Raw genomic sequence first — 12715 nt, forward strand, 5'->3', positions numbered from 1 at the left:
GCTCAATATTACCTCATTTTAACCAAACCTGAATTGCACTCAATCCTCAGTCAAAAAGCTTTAAACTGCAGACAACATTTGAGTGTGTGCTCACTCAGAAACTGAGTTCTGAGTCATTATAAACTCCTTCTGCAAAAAATATTGGAAAATTTGCTTTTCACTGGACTTCTTTCAACCAGTTCCCACGCGAATACACCTCCTCCATTGATCAAGATCTACAGTGACAGCTTGAAAAATATGGACATTTTTTGATGTTGGGAGCATCCCCTCAATGAAGGAAGGCATAGATGACAAAATTCATTATGACCCCTGATGTTCCAACTTCAACGATGGCTAATTGAGGAAAAGAATGTTTTAGAACCAGGATCTTGAAATTGAGACTAAAGTCAAGTTTTACTGGGTAGCTTTGATCCCCACATCCCTGCATGTTTTGGGCCACTGGAGAAATATTATCAGTAATGTCTTTGCAACATCCTCCAAGACATGTGAGAAAAAAGTTGATCAAAGAAAAATAGTCCCTACTAAGCTGACATTCTAGCACTGAAACATTAATCTCTCAGGTGTGTCACATTCACATGCCTGACACTGGATTCCTGAAATTATTACCCTATCAGAAATTCAGTTTCAACAGGAGACTTCCAGGAGGGTACAGAAGCAGTTTTTGGAACTTAAAACATCACAAATCATGGGAAACCATGGAGGACCAAAGTGGAGACGTTCATTCAGGAAGGCACTGAGCACATTGAGAGAACTCAGTGAGAATGAGAACAGTTGAAATCGAGGCATTGGAGGGAGTTTCATGAGCTTCCAAATATGCCAACTACCCGACTCTTGAAGCACAACTTGTTTCAGATTGCAGATTTCACCATGGGCTTCTCAACCATACTAGAACACAGTGACTTGAAAGCAAGTCACCCTCAATTCTCAGGGACTACTTTAGAAGAAAATAAACTAAAATTTTCACAAACTCAACATTGCCTCCTGATTTTATTTTGTGTACTTAGACAGCAAGTCAAGAATTATGCTAGTTTTTTTTACTAGAGTTGCATGATTAACGGGACAAAATTAAAATTTGGCAAGGGTGCCAAGTTAAATGATACAATAAATTGCACCCAGAAAATAAAAGACTATAGGGAAATGCAACTAGATTAGACAGCAGGTGTTGTTCTCAAAATGCATGAAAATACTGTGAAATGATAAATTCTTGATTTAAGTAAACAGAATGAAAATATATGCTCAAATGTTAGAGTTACAACCCAGACAGTTGTAGCCCACTGTCACTCCAGTTTCACGAAGTCATGGACCATAACAAATGTAAGAATAACTTTCCCATTATGAAAACAGCCAAATATCATTTAATATGAGTTTTTTTAAAAGAAATCTAACACCCAGGTTTCATAATAAACAGTAGCGGTGGCTAAATGAGAGGTATTCCATTTCATAGGTCATTGGGATCAGTTTTGGAACAGGAGGGATCTGTACCGCTGGACAGTCTCTGCCTGAACCAATCTGGAACCAGAGTTCTAATGAAAAGGATAAAATAGGTTGCTCATGAGGATTTTAAACTAATGGATTAGAGGGAAGGTGAGAGTAAAATGAAAGGAACTTTAATGGCAAATAGAAAAGAAAGCAGCTGGTTAACATGTGTGCAGGAGGGCTTAACTATTTCGAACACGGTGAAACAATTTATAAGTAAGGGGAACTCTGGGGATTTTATTAATGGAGATGTTAGAATCCAAAAGGGTATAAAAAGTAGCATAAAGGCATTTTAGCTGAATGCTCGTAGCATTCGAAAATGAACAAGGAAATAACTAATGCCTACAAAAATGGTACAGTAATTATCTTGGGGGTTTTTAATCTACATGTCGATTGGCCGAAACAGGTCAGTCACAGCAGCCTTTGAGGTGGTGTTCATTGAATACATCCACTATGGGTTTTGGAATGGAACTGACAAGGGAGCAAGCTATCCTAGATCTGTATGATGTGACAGGAATAGTTAATGATTTCATAGTTAGGGATCCTCTTGGAAGGATCAAACACAGCATGGTTGAATTTAGAACACAGATGGAAAGTGAGACGATAAAATCCAATACCAGGGTCTAGTGCTTAAACAAAGGAGACTACAATGGGATTAGGGAGGAGTTGGCTAAAGTAGACTGGAAGCAAAGACTTTATGGTGGCACAGTTGAGGAAAAGTGGAGGACTGTAAAAATGATTTTTCAAAGAGCTCAGCAAAAGTATACACTAGTGAAAAGGGAGGACTGTTAGAAAAGGGTAATCAGCCATGAATGCCTAATGATGTAAGAGAGGCTATCAAATTAAATATAAGGTATACAAATTGACAAAGATCAGTGGGAAACTAGAAAATTAGGAAAATTTTAAAGGTAAACAGAAAGCCACCAAAAAAAACGTTATAATGAAAAGTAAGATAGATTATGAGAGTAAACTAGCTCAGGATATAAAGACAGATAGTAAAACTTTCTACAAATATATAATAGAAAAAGATTGTTTAAAGTAAACTATGATACTTTAGAGGATGAGGAAGATTTAATAATAGGAAATGAGGAAATAGCTGGGGCACTGAAAAGGTGTGTTGGTCTCCAGAGTGGAGAACACAAATAACATGCCAGTAATTGATGACAAGTAGGCTAAGATAGGTGAGGACCTAGAAACGATTATTATCATGAAAGTGGTAGTGTTGGGCAGGATGGTGGAGCTAAAGATAGACAAGCCTTCTGGCCCTGGTGGAATGCATTCCAGGGTACCAAAACAGATGACGGTAGAAATAGCAAATGCGCTCTGAGTAATGTTTCAAAATTTGGTGGACTTTGGGGCAATTCCAGCTGATTGGAAAACAGCAAATATGATGCCACAATTTTAAAAAAGGAGATAGACAAAAGATGGAGAATTATAGACCAGTTAGCTTAACTTCTGTAGTGGGGAAAGTGTTGGAATCTATCATCAAGGAAGAAATAGCAAGACATCTAGATAAAAATTGTACCATGGGTCAGATGCAGCATGAATTCATGAAAGACAGGTCATGTTTAATTAATTTACAGACATTCTATGAAGACATTACAAGCGTTGTGAAAATGGGGACCCATTAGATGTGGTGTATCTAGACTTCCAAAAGGCATTTGACAAGGTGTTACACAAAAGACTACTATATAACATAATGGTGTATAATATTATGGCTAATGTATTAGCATGGATCGAAGATTGCGTAATGAACAGGAAATGAAGTGTGGAAATAAATTAGTGCTTTTCTGGTTGACAATCAGTGAATAATGGTGTGCTTCAGGGATCAGTGTTGGGACTGTACTTGTTGACAATATACGTCAATGATTTGGAGCTGGGGATCATGTGTGGTATGTCAAAGTTTGCAGATGATGCTGAGATGAGTGGTGGAGCAAAGTGTGCTGAGGGATAATGATAGTTTAAGTGCGTGGACAAAGATCTGGCAGATGCAGTACAATGTTGATAAATGTGAAGTCATCCATTTTGTTAGGAATAACAGTTAAAAGGTCTGCTATTTTAATGGTAAATTGTTGCAGCATGCTGCTGTGCAGAGGGACCTAGGTGTCCTTGTGCATGAATCACAAAATGTTTGTTTGCAGGTGCAACAGTTAATTAAGAAGGAAAATGAGATTTTGTCTTTCATTGCTAGAGGGATTGATTTTAAAAGCAGGGAGATAATGCTACATTATAGGATAGGATGTGATAGGATGCACATAGGATAGTGAGACCACACCTGGAGTACTGTGTACAGTTTTGATCTCCTTACTTGGGAAACGATATACTAGCGCTGGAGGGGATGCAGAGGAGGTTCCCTAAGTTGATTCTGAGTTGAGAATTTTGGCTATTGAGGAGAGATCAAGTCACCTGGGATTATATTCATTGAAGTTGAGAAGAATAAGGGGTGTTCTTATAGAAACATATAAAATTATAAAGGGAATAGGGGATGTTTCTACCAGCAGGTGAAACTAGAACAAGAGCTCATAGCCTCAAAATTGGGGGAGCAGATCTAGGGCTGAACTGAGGAGAAACTTCTTCACCCAAATAGTTGTGAATCTGTAGAATTCCCTGCCCAGTGAAGTAGTTGAATTTTTTTAAAACTAAGACAGATAATTGTTGAAGAGTAAAGGAATTAAGCATTATAGTGAGACGGTGGGTAAGTGGAGCTGAGGCCACAAAAATATCAGCCATGATCTTAATGAATGGCATATTGAGTTCGAAGGGCCAGAGGGCCTACTCCTGTTTCTGGTTCTTATTATTTTTATGTTATTATTTTTATTACCAGAAAAAACTTTCTCAATGAAGATATTATAATCAGTTAACATACACAGTCATGAACAAAATCATGTAAAACCGAGATTATTCCACAGACCTTAGGTCTCTGCAAAGAAATGCTTTTGATCAGTGGCTTATTTTTGAAGCCAAAAGAATAAAGAGTGGAATGTTCCAAATTCTATTGTTCTGATGTCCTGACACATATGATCAAGTCACTCCTCTGGCATTATTTGTCTCTGGAGACTTTCTGACACCACTTGGTCAGGAAGCGCAATAATGAAAAGCTCCTGAAATTGCTCTTTCAGAAGAATAAATATATTTTGTTCTTGAGAGGAACAGCCACTGGATCCAAACGTTAATGCTGACTTTTTTCTTCACAGATGCAGCTCGAACTGCTGAGCTTTTCCAGCTAATTTTGTTGTTTTTCCACAAGTTACCCTGAGCTGAATGAGATCATTTTCAATTCAGAAATGGGAGAGACCAGCTGGGGTAGCTCTTCCTCATGGGCATCCTGTCCCCAACTGCAAACAAGATGCCTATGCATGCTTCAAAAAGCTTCAGCAAGATCCACGGCCAAATAATTAGTTATCATCAGTCGTATGATGTTTTAAGAAGCTTTGTTAAAAGAAACATGAAACTCTGCAGTAACATTGCAATGACCACTTTTAAAAAAAACTGAGTATTTCCACAAAACTTGAATATATCTGATGTTTCACAAAATCTTACAAAATGTAATTTCTCCAAGAAACATTCAATGCAATGTATCATCATAACAGTAGAATTTAAAATAGTCTTCAGGAAGAGACAGGCCTCAAAATGACAATATGCAGATAGTAGTGTATTTTCCTGTTTCAAAGTGGAGAGAATAGAACGTAAAATTCTAGATATTGTTTAATGGATATACTGAACAGTTTAATTATAACATTGTCGGGACTGGTAGTCTACTATTTTCCTTACTTTGTACAGTTTTCTGATTGTTATTTTACAATTATCTGTCATCTAAGCTATTGCTTCCAATTCTGGAGAACACGAGTGTGAAAATATGTGGCTTTTATGTCTGTCACCTACCTCGCATTGAATTTCCAACTCATGTAACAAGAATCCCCCAAACTCTATAAATCTTTAGTTTTGCGGATACTCCCTTGTCCAGTGTGTAATCAGATGCCTTTCTGATGCCCATAAGCATGTCAATTCGAAATTCTATGTTTACCATATCTGTTTCCACCTCCGGAAATTTGGATACCTTCTGCAGACATGTCTTACTCTTCAAACGCTGACCCTCTCTGATCAGTTCATAACTGTGAATGCGCTGAGTCAGTTCCTCCTCATTAAAAGATTCCAGGAATTTCTCCACAATTGAAGTTAAACTGGCAGTTGTGCAGTCATCTTGAGGACAAGGAGCTAAATCTTTGATTACTGCAGATGAAACAATAGATTAAATTTGATTTAAAACAGCAGAATGGAAATTTTCAATTGGATTGGTGTTTAAAAATGAATTCAGTTAAAAGATGATTTACTCTGGAAAACCATGGTGAAGTGACAGGAACTGACTGAAATTAGAATCAAACTATTATGAACAGTACAATTAATTTTATTCACACCCTCCAACACCAGGGGATCTTCAATTTGTAACTGAATTACATCATAAAGAAAATGTCTTCAAGCTTTGAGCTTTTTGGGTTTTACAGATGTTTTCTTTCTCCAGTGAAAGCTCTGATACAGAGGGCCAGTTTGCGACTCAATGCAGCCGAGAATTAACAGGTTCTGATTCCTTAATTCCTCAAGAGACCATGAGACTTCTGGTCAAAGGGCCAGCACTAACGCATGGGCAATGTGTGTGAAGAGGGAAAGTTGGGTAATAGAGTTTCTGACAGCTTATGGCACTTTAAGCTAATGCGTTAGTCTGTGGACCTGTCAATTCATAAGCTGAATTGTTAAATAATTTCTCCAGTGAGCCCAGTCTTGCGCTTTTGTCAGATTTGCCTAAGTGCTGTAGGAAATTACTTTGCATCAGTATTAAATTTGCTCTGTGAGTCTCACCAGCAATGGCAGCAGAGGTACTGCTCCAACCTCCTTGTACACAGGCATTTTTCTGCTGCTTGCCACCTCAAGGAACAGCCTGCTATGATCACCAAGATAACAACTGTCTCCAAGATGATGAGCACCTGAATTTGACACTAGCATCAGGCAGACAGCTCTCCATATTCATCAAGCTTATTTCTGTTAGGCCATTTGTATTTAAAAACAGCTTGAGCACAATGTAGAAATCTACAATTCAGCAAGATATCAAGCTCTCAACCTCACCGTGTAAATCTAGCCCAGACTGTCTGAATATTTTTGAAAGGATTTTGTTTGGAGAAAAGGTTATCATCCACTGGTCAGAGGATTGGCAGGGAGCTCCATTCGGCGCTGGGGCTAGGCCTGTTGGAATCAAGCATCCTTCAGGCAATTAAGTGGCCACCTTTGAACCCTCCCTGTGTTTGAGGTCCCAAGCAGCAAAATCCTTGCTCACTGAGATCTGTGGGCCAATCAGAGGCACCAATTGTAGCAGCTCTTAGCATTGTACCCAACAAAGGTCAAAGATCATTAAAGGACCTGGATCAAAGTTGGCAGAAGGCAGATTGATGATAATAGACATGAACTAAGGTAAGGACAGGAAAGTGACTTTCGCTCACCCCATACAATCCTCCCAAATAGCAGGTACCTTTGATCAGGCAGTGAGCGTCTGACTATGAGATCATCTCTTGAGGACACTGGCAAATACAAGAATGTTTGTTGATCTTCATTTTGTCGAAGGGTTATACGATGTCATTAAACCCCTGAAACACCAGTGAATTGCGAGGGGCTCCGGGTAACTGGTGTCAATTCACACATGAATGAACCTAACTGATATTTTATTTGATGATTAGAAAACCTGTGCCAATCCTTCTGCAGTGATTGTAACAAGGTCAACCAGGTGGTGAATCTGAGTTCCTGGATTGGGGCTGTTAACCTGGTCCAATCAGGGAGTCCTTTCTGTCAGGTATAAACAGGAGTGTCTGAGGTTCTGTCCACTCTCAGAGCTGGTTCTAAGAGAGCTAGATCAGTGTCAAGGGCTCTCCATGTGTAAATAAAGGGTGATTTGGCTACAGGATACCAGCCTCTGTAGTATTATTATGCATTCCATCTTCTGTTTGTGTCAATGTTGGGAGACTGATATCAGGGCTCTCCCATGAATAAGTGACTGTGGCTGACATGTTTTCTACTTCAATATTCTACATTGAATCCAGGCCTAAAATTTAGCAGATGAATAAGTTGGGAAACTGTTAGAAAGCTACTTTTCTGATTTTATTCATTTGGGAGAGGTTTTCATCTGCTGAGCAGGAGCATTTAATACAAACTTGCTTTCAATTTTTCTTTGCATTCTGGAATCTCAAATATACTTAATCTTTCCCTGGTGTCACTTATTTCTCAAGGGTACAAATACACAAAATTTCATTTTTTAAATTAATTGTGTCATGTCATCTTGATGCGCCCTATCCACCAGCAGAGGTGGAAGCAAAATACACTAACCTTTCATAATATTTTCAAAAACTGTAACATTGATAAATTGCTCATGGATTTATGAGCATTAGCAATACAGCTCAAAATTGTCAGCTGACGTATTTGACCTTTAGGATAAAAAATTGTATCATTCCTTAGGATCCAGAAACATCTCAGAACACTTCACAATTAATCCACCATAGAGTTGAAGGTCATATAATTCAGATTAATTTACTTAAGTGTTGGAACTAAGTAGAACAGGGAAAACAAAATTGCCCTTTTACTGTCTAGGACATCAATTTGTATTCGGTCTAAACAGAGAGCTAAAAACTACTTCTCAGAATTGTGAAGGTTCCTGTAAAATTAATATGAACAATTTTAATTAAATTCTCAATGGGAATATCTGTACTACTAAGCTAGTCTTAAATTGGACACTAATGAGCAATAATTGACAGTCTTCTTCAAGGCAAGTATATGTGAAAAAAATGAAAATGACACATTGATATGCCAGTAGATAATCTGACAAAATTCTGAGGTTCAGGTACCATTCTCTAATAGTCCAGTGCTGTTCCTGATTGTAAATTACAGAATTTTTCAGTTTAAATCAACTGTTTTGGGAATTGCTGAGACAATGTTGGTTGCCGCTGGGTAGGAGTTATCGTTGCTAAAATCAGAATGATATCATTTGACGAAAACCCTGAGATCAACGAACAAGGCCAGTGTCTGCAATTTCAAATTAATTGTTTCAACTAATTTTAATCTCTGCATTCTGTGCCTCCAAATTACTCAGGATATGATGGCCAACTGCATGTGGAAAGTACATGAGGAGAAAGTTTACTAATGAATGGTGGTTACAGCTTCACTGACATTCACTGGAATTACTGCTGCATGCAGTCAGAAGGAAGATTTTCCCTGTGACCGGAGGTAGCAGATGACATGAGTCAAAGTAACCCTGTATCCAGCAGCAGGGTCTTCTGTACTCACGGTTGGTGTACGTAACAGTGGAAAAGGCATTTAAATTAGTTGGAGTGGTGTTGTACCAGGATGCTGCCGCTTTCCCAATCCCACTAGCACTAGATTCTGCGTGAAAAGTTCCTCCCCGCCCCATCTCCAATCAAGGCCTGTAAACTAGAGAAATAATGACCCACTTAAAGGTCCTATTCCACAATTGCTGGATTTAGTTGTGTGCAAGTTAACCGGTCACTGTTGTACATTGTGAACAGTCACTAAAACTGCAAGGACAGCTTGTCACCGGACGAGGAGGGAATGGCAGTAGAGAGGTAGATGGGATGTGGGGTTGACCCAGCAGAGGATAAATAATGAAAGGAAACATGAAATTGAGAACTCCTTCAAAAGAACTCCTATTTTTTCACCTGTGGACCTCCAAAACTGCTTAAGCCAGTCTTTGCAGGGTATTCAGAGTTTCCAAAATGCTTAGGCCAAACTGTCAATGCACAAATGTGAACAGCCAGCGCTCTTCTCTGCTGAAGTCATGCTGATAGTATGGCAGAATTGATAGGAACCATGCAGTTTTTTTAAAAATTCATCATTCACTAAATATGTAGCCAAAAGTATTTGTTCATCCTGTCCTCCACTTCCTCCCGTTGCTGGTTCTCCTCTTCGTCCCTCAAAAGTGAGTGATGAGTCCCATCCTTCTCCATTTTTAATTGCCTCTGTTACACACTGTGCTGGGCTCAGCACACAATGAGCCACAGCTTACATTAAAATCGATAGGACCACAGCGTCATGCAAGAACACATATTGAGAAGGTCTCGGTCTGGCTTTTTGATAATGATATTCGATAAATCCACTGCTCAGATTTTTCTCCATAGCTTTTTTTTTCCAAGTATTTAACCAATTCTTTTTGGAATATCACAATTGAATCTATTTCTACCATTTCTCTGACAGTGCATTCTAGATCATCACAATTTGATATGTAAAGCAATGTTTCATCATGTGTTTATTCTTTTACAAATCCTTTGATTCTGTGCCCATTGATTATCAATCCTTCAGTTTCTTCTCATTTGCTTAAAAAGTGAATTACTTTAAGAGAGTATCTTTATCAAATCTCATCTTAGCCTTCTCTGCTCCAAGAAGAATAACCCAAGCTTTTCCAGTATCTCCACAAAAATGACGTATTTTTCTTCCAGAGAAAATGGAGACACCAAGTGCAATAATTGAGAGTAGAGCGTTATAGGGATCTGAGTGATGTGGTGTCTGCCAAGATGTATGTCAGAATCAGGTGATAAGTGTGACAAGGTCCATCTCAACATCGAGAACATCTCACTCGATATTTTGTACCTTTTGCTATGAGATTCCTTCAGTGGCAAGTCACCGGCTGACGATCATTAGCATTTGTTCAATGCTCTGTTAATGCCACAATCCAAATCATTAATATTGAAACTCCCATTTTATCAAATCAAGCTCGATGTCAGAAAAATTCAACAAGGAAATTTAAGCACATACCAGATGGATTCAACTCGGGACTTGCTCCAAATGAGCTCCATGTAAGAAACTGGGCAGCAATGTCACAGGGCAGGCTCCAATGGCTACCAAACACAAGCATCCTGTATCCATTGACATTTGCATCATGTGCTATTACACATACTCATGTTGTATCTTCACTCCACTTACAGGATGCTTTGCATTTCAATGCTGCACATTAGGTTGCACTGACATTCCAATGTTGCAACAAAAACTCTATGAATTCAGAGTCATGTATTTAGTTCATGGACTGGACCAGGCTGCGTCTTGGGCTGTTTCTTGCTGTCATTGAGCTCTTTCACTCTAAGCCTGCCAGAATGTTCACAGTGCTGTTGCCTTGCATTGCCTCCTTGCCTTGATCTTCTTCCCGCGGTGCTAGGGATTCCTCTGGAAGATTAAGACTGCTTCAACTTGGGTGGCAACATTGAAGCAAGCTGGGCATGTGGTCCTGGAGGAAGATGAAGTCCCACTTCTGCACCTTTCCATCCAGCAGAACTTCCAGAAAATGGGTGCCAATTTCCTTATTTCTGCTGTGTTCAGGTAAATGTCAGACACTGTACAGGGCAGTTCTGGGTTAACAGTGCATTTTTAAAGATAACACAGGTACAAGGGATGCCGATGAATTCTGGGATATCTGGTGAGTGAAGAGTTGTTCTGGGAATGACGTGGTAATATGGAGCAGAAATCAAAGAACATGGATGTGAGTTTGCTCGCTGAGCTGGAAGGTTGGTTTTCAGACGTTTCATTACCATTCTACGTAACATCATCAGTGAGCCTCCGACAAAGTGCTGGTGTTATGTCCCGCTTTCTATTTATCTGGTTAGGCTTCCATGGGTTGGTGATGTCATTTCCTGTTCTTTTTTCTCAGGGGATGGTAGATTGGCTCCAAATCAATGTGTTTGTTGATGGAGTTCCGTTTGAAATGCCATGCTTCTAGGAAGTCTCGTGCATGTCTCTGTTTGGCTTGTCCTAGGATGGATGTGTTGTCCCAATCAAAGTTGTGTACTTCCTTATCTGTATGTAAGGATACGAGTGATAGTGGGTCATGCCGTTTTGTGGCTAGTTGATGTTCATGAATCCTGGTGGCTAGCTTTCTGCCAGTTTGTCCAATGTAGTGTTTGTCACAGTTCTTGCAAGGTACTTTGTAGAGAAGTTCGTTGTATTTGTTGTCTTTATAGGGTCTTTTAAGTTCATCAGCTGCTGTTTTAGTGTGTTGGTGGGTTTGTGGGCTAACCTGATGCCAAGAGGTCCGAGTAGTCTGGCAGTCATTTCGGAAATGTCTTTGATGTAGGGGAGAGTGGTTATGGTTTCTGAGCCCGTTTTGTCTGTTTGTTTGGGTTTGTTGCTGAGGAATCGGCGGACTGTGTTCATAGGGTACCCATTCTTTTTGAATACGCTGTATAGGTGATTTTCCTCTGCTCTGCATAGTTCCTTTGTGCTGCAGTGTGTGGTGGCTCTTTGGAATAATGTTCTAATGCAGCTTCGTTTGTAGGTGTTGGGATGGTTGCTCCTGTAGTTCAGTATTTGGTCCGTATGTGTTTTTTTCCTGTAGACGCTGGTTTGAAGTTCCCCATTGACTGTTTGCTCTACTGTGACATCTAGGAATGGCAGTTTGTTGTTGCCACTCGTATCCTTACATACAGATGAGGAAGGACACCACTTTGATTGGGACAACACATCTATTCTAGGACAAGCCAAACAGAGACATGCACAAGAATTCCTAGAAGCATGGCATTCCAACTGGAACTCCATCAACAAACACATTGATTTGGAGCCAATCTACCATCCCCTGAGAAAAAGAACAGGAAATGACATCACCAACCCAAGGAAACCTAACCAGATAAATAGAAAGCGGGACATAACACCAGCGCTTCACGGGAGGCTCACTGATGATGTTACCTAGAATGGTGACGAAACGTCGGAAAACGAACCTTCCAGCTCAGCGAGCAAACTCACATCCAGAACCTCAACCTGAGCTACAAATCTCCTCAAAACTCGCTATCAAAGAACATAGCATAAAGAACAGTACACCAGAGGAACAGGCCCTATGGCCTGCCAAGCCTGTGCCAAGCCTTATATAGTTCATGGGCTTCATCAGTTTGGATCTGCCTCTTTACATAGAATTACTTTGTCTTTCTCATCAAGGTCATAACATGCCTGGTCAACCAAGGTCACCATAGCTTTCATACCAAAATGGTCCACACTTACAGGATTTGTACTCCTCTATTCCCTTCTTATTCATGTATTCTTCCAAGTGTTTCTTGAATGCTGCTATGTGTCTGTTTCTACCAGGTCATGTGGCAACGCATTCCAGACACTCACCACCCTTTGTGCGAAAAACATGCCTTGCACATCTCTTTTAAACTTACCCACTCACCCTTGAGCCTATGTCCCCTAGTAATTGATCCCTCCACCCTGG

Source organism: Stegostoma tigrinum, chromosome 6, assembly GCF_030684315.1.
Source record: "Stegostoma tigrinum isolate sSteTig4 chromosome 6, sSteTig4.hap1, whole genome shotgun sequence".
NCBI lineage: Eukaryota > Metazoa > Chordata > Chondrichthyes > Orectolobiformes > Stegostomatidae > Stegostoma > Stegostoma tigrinum.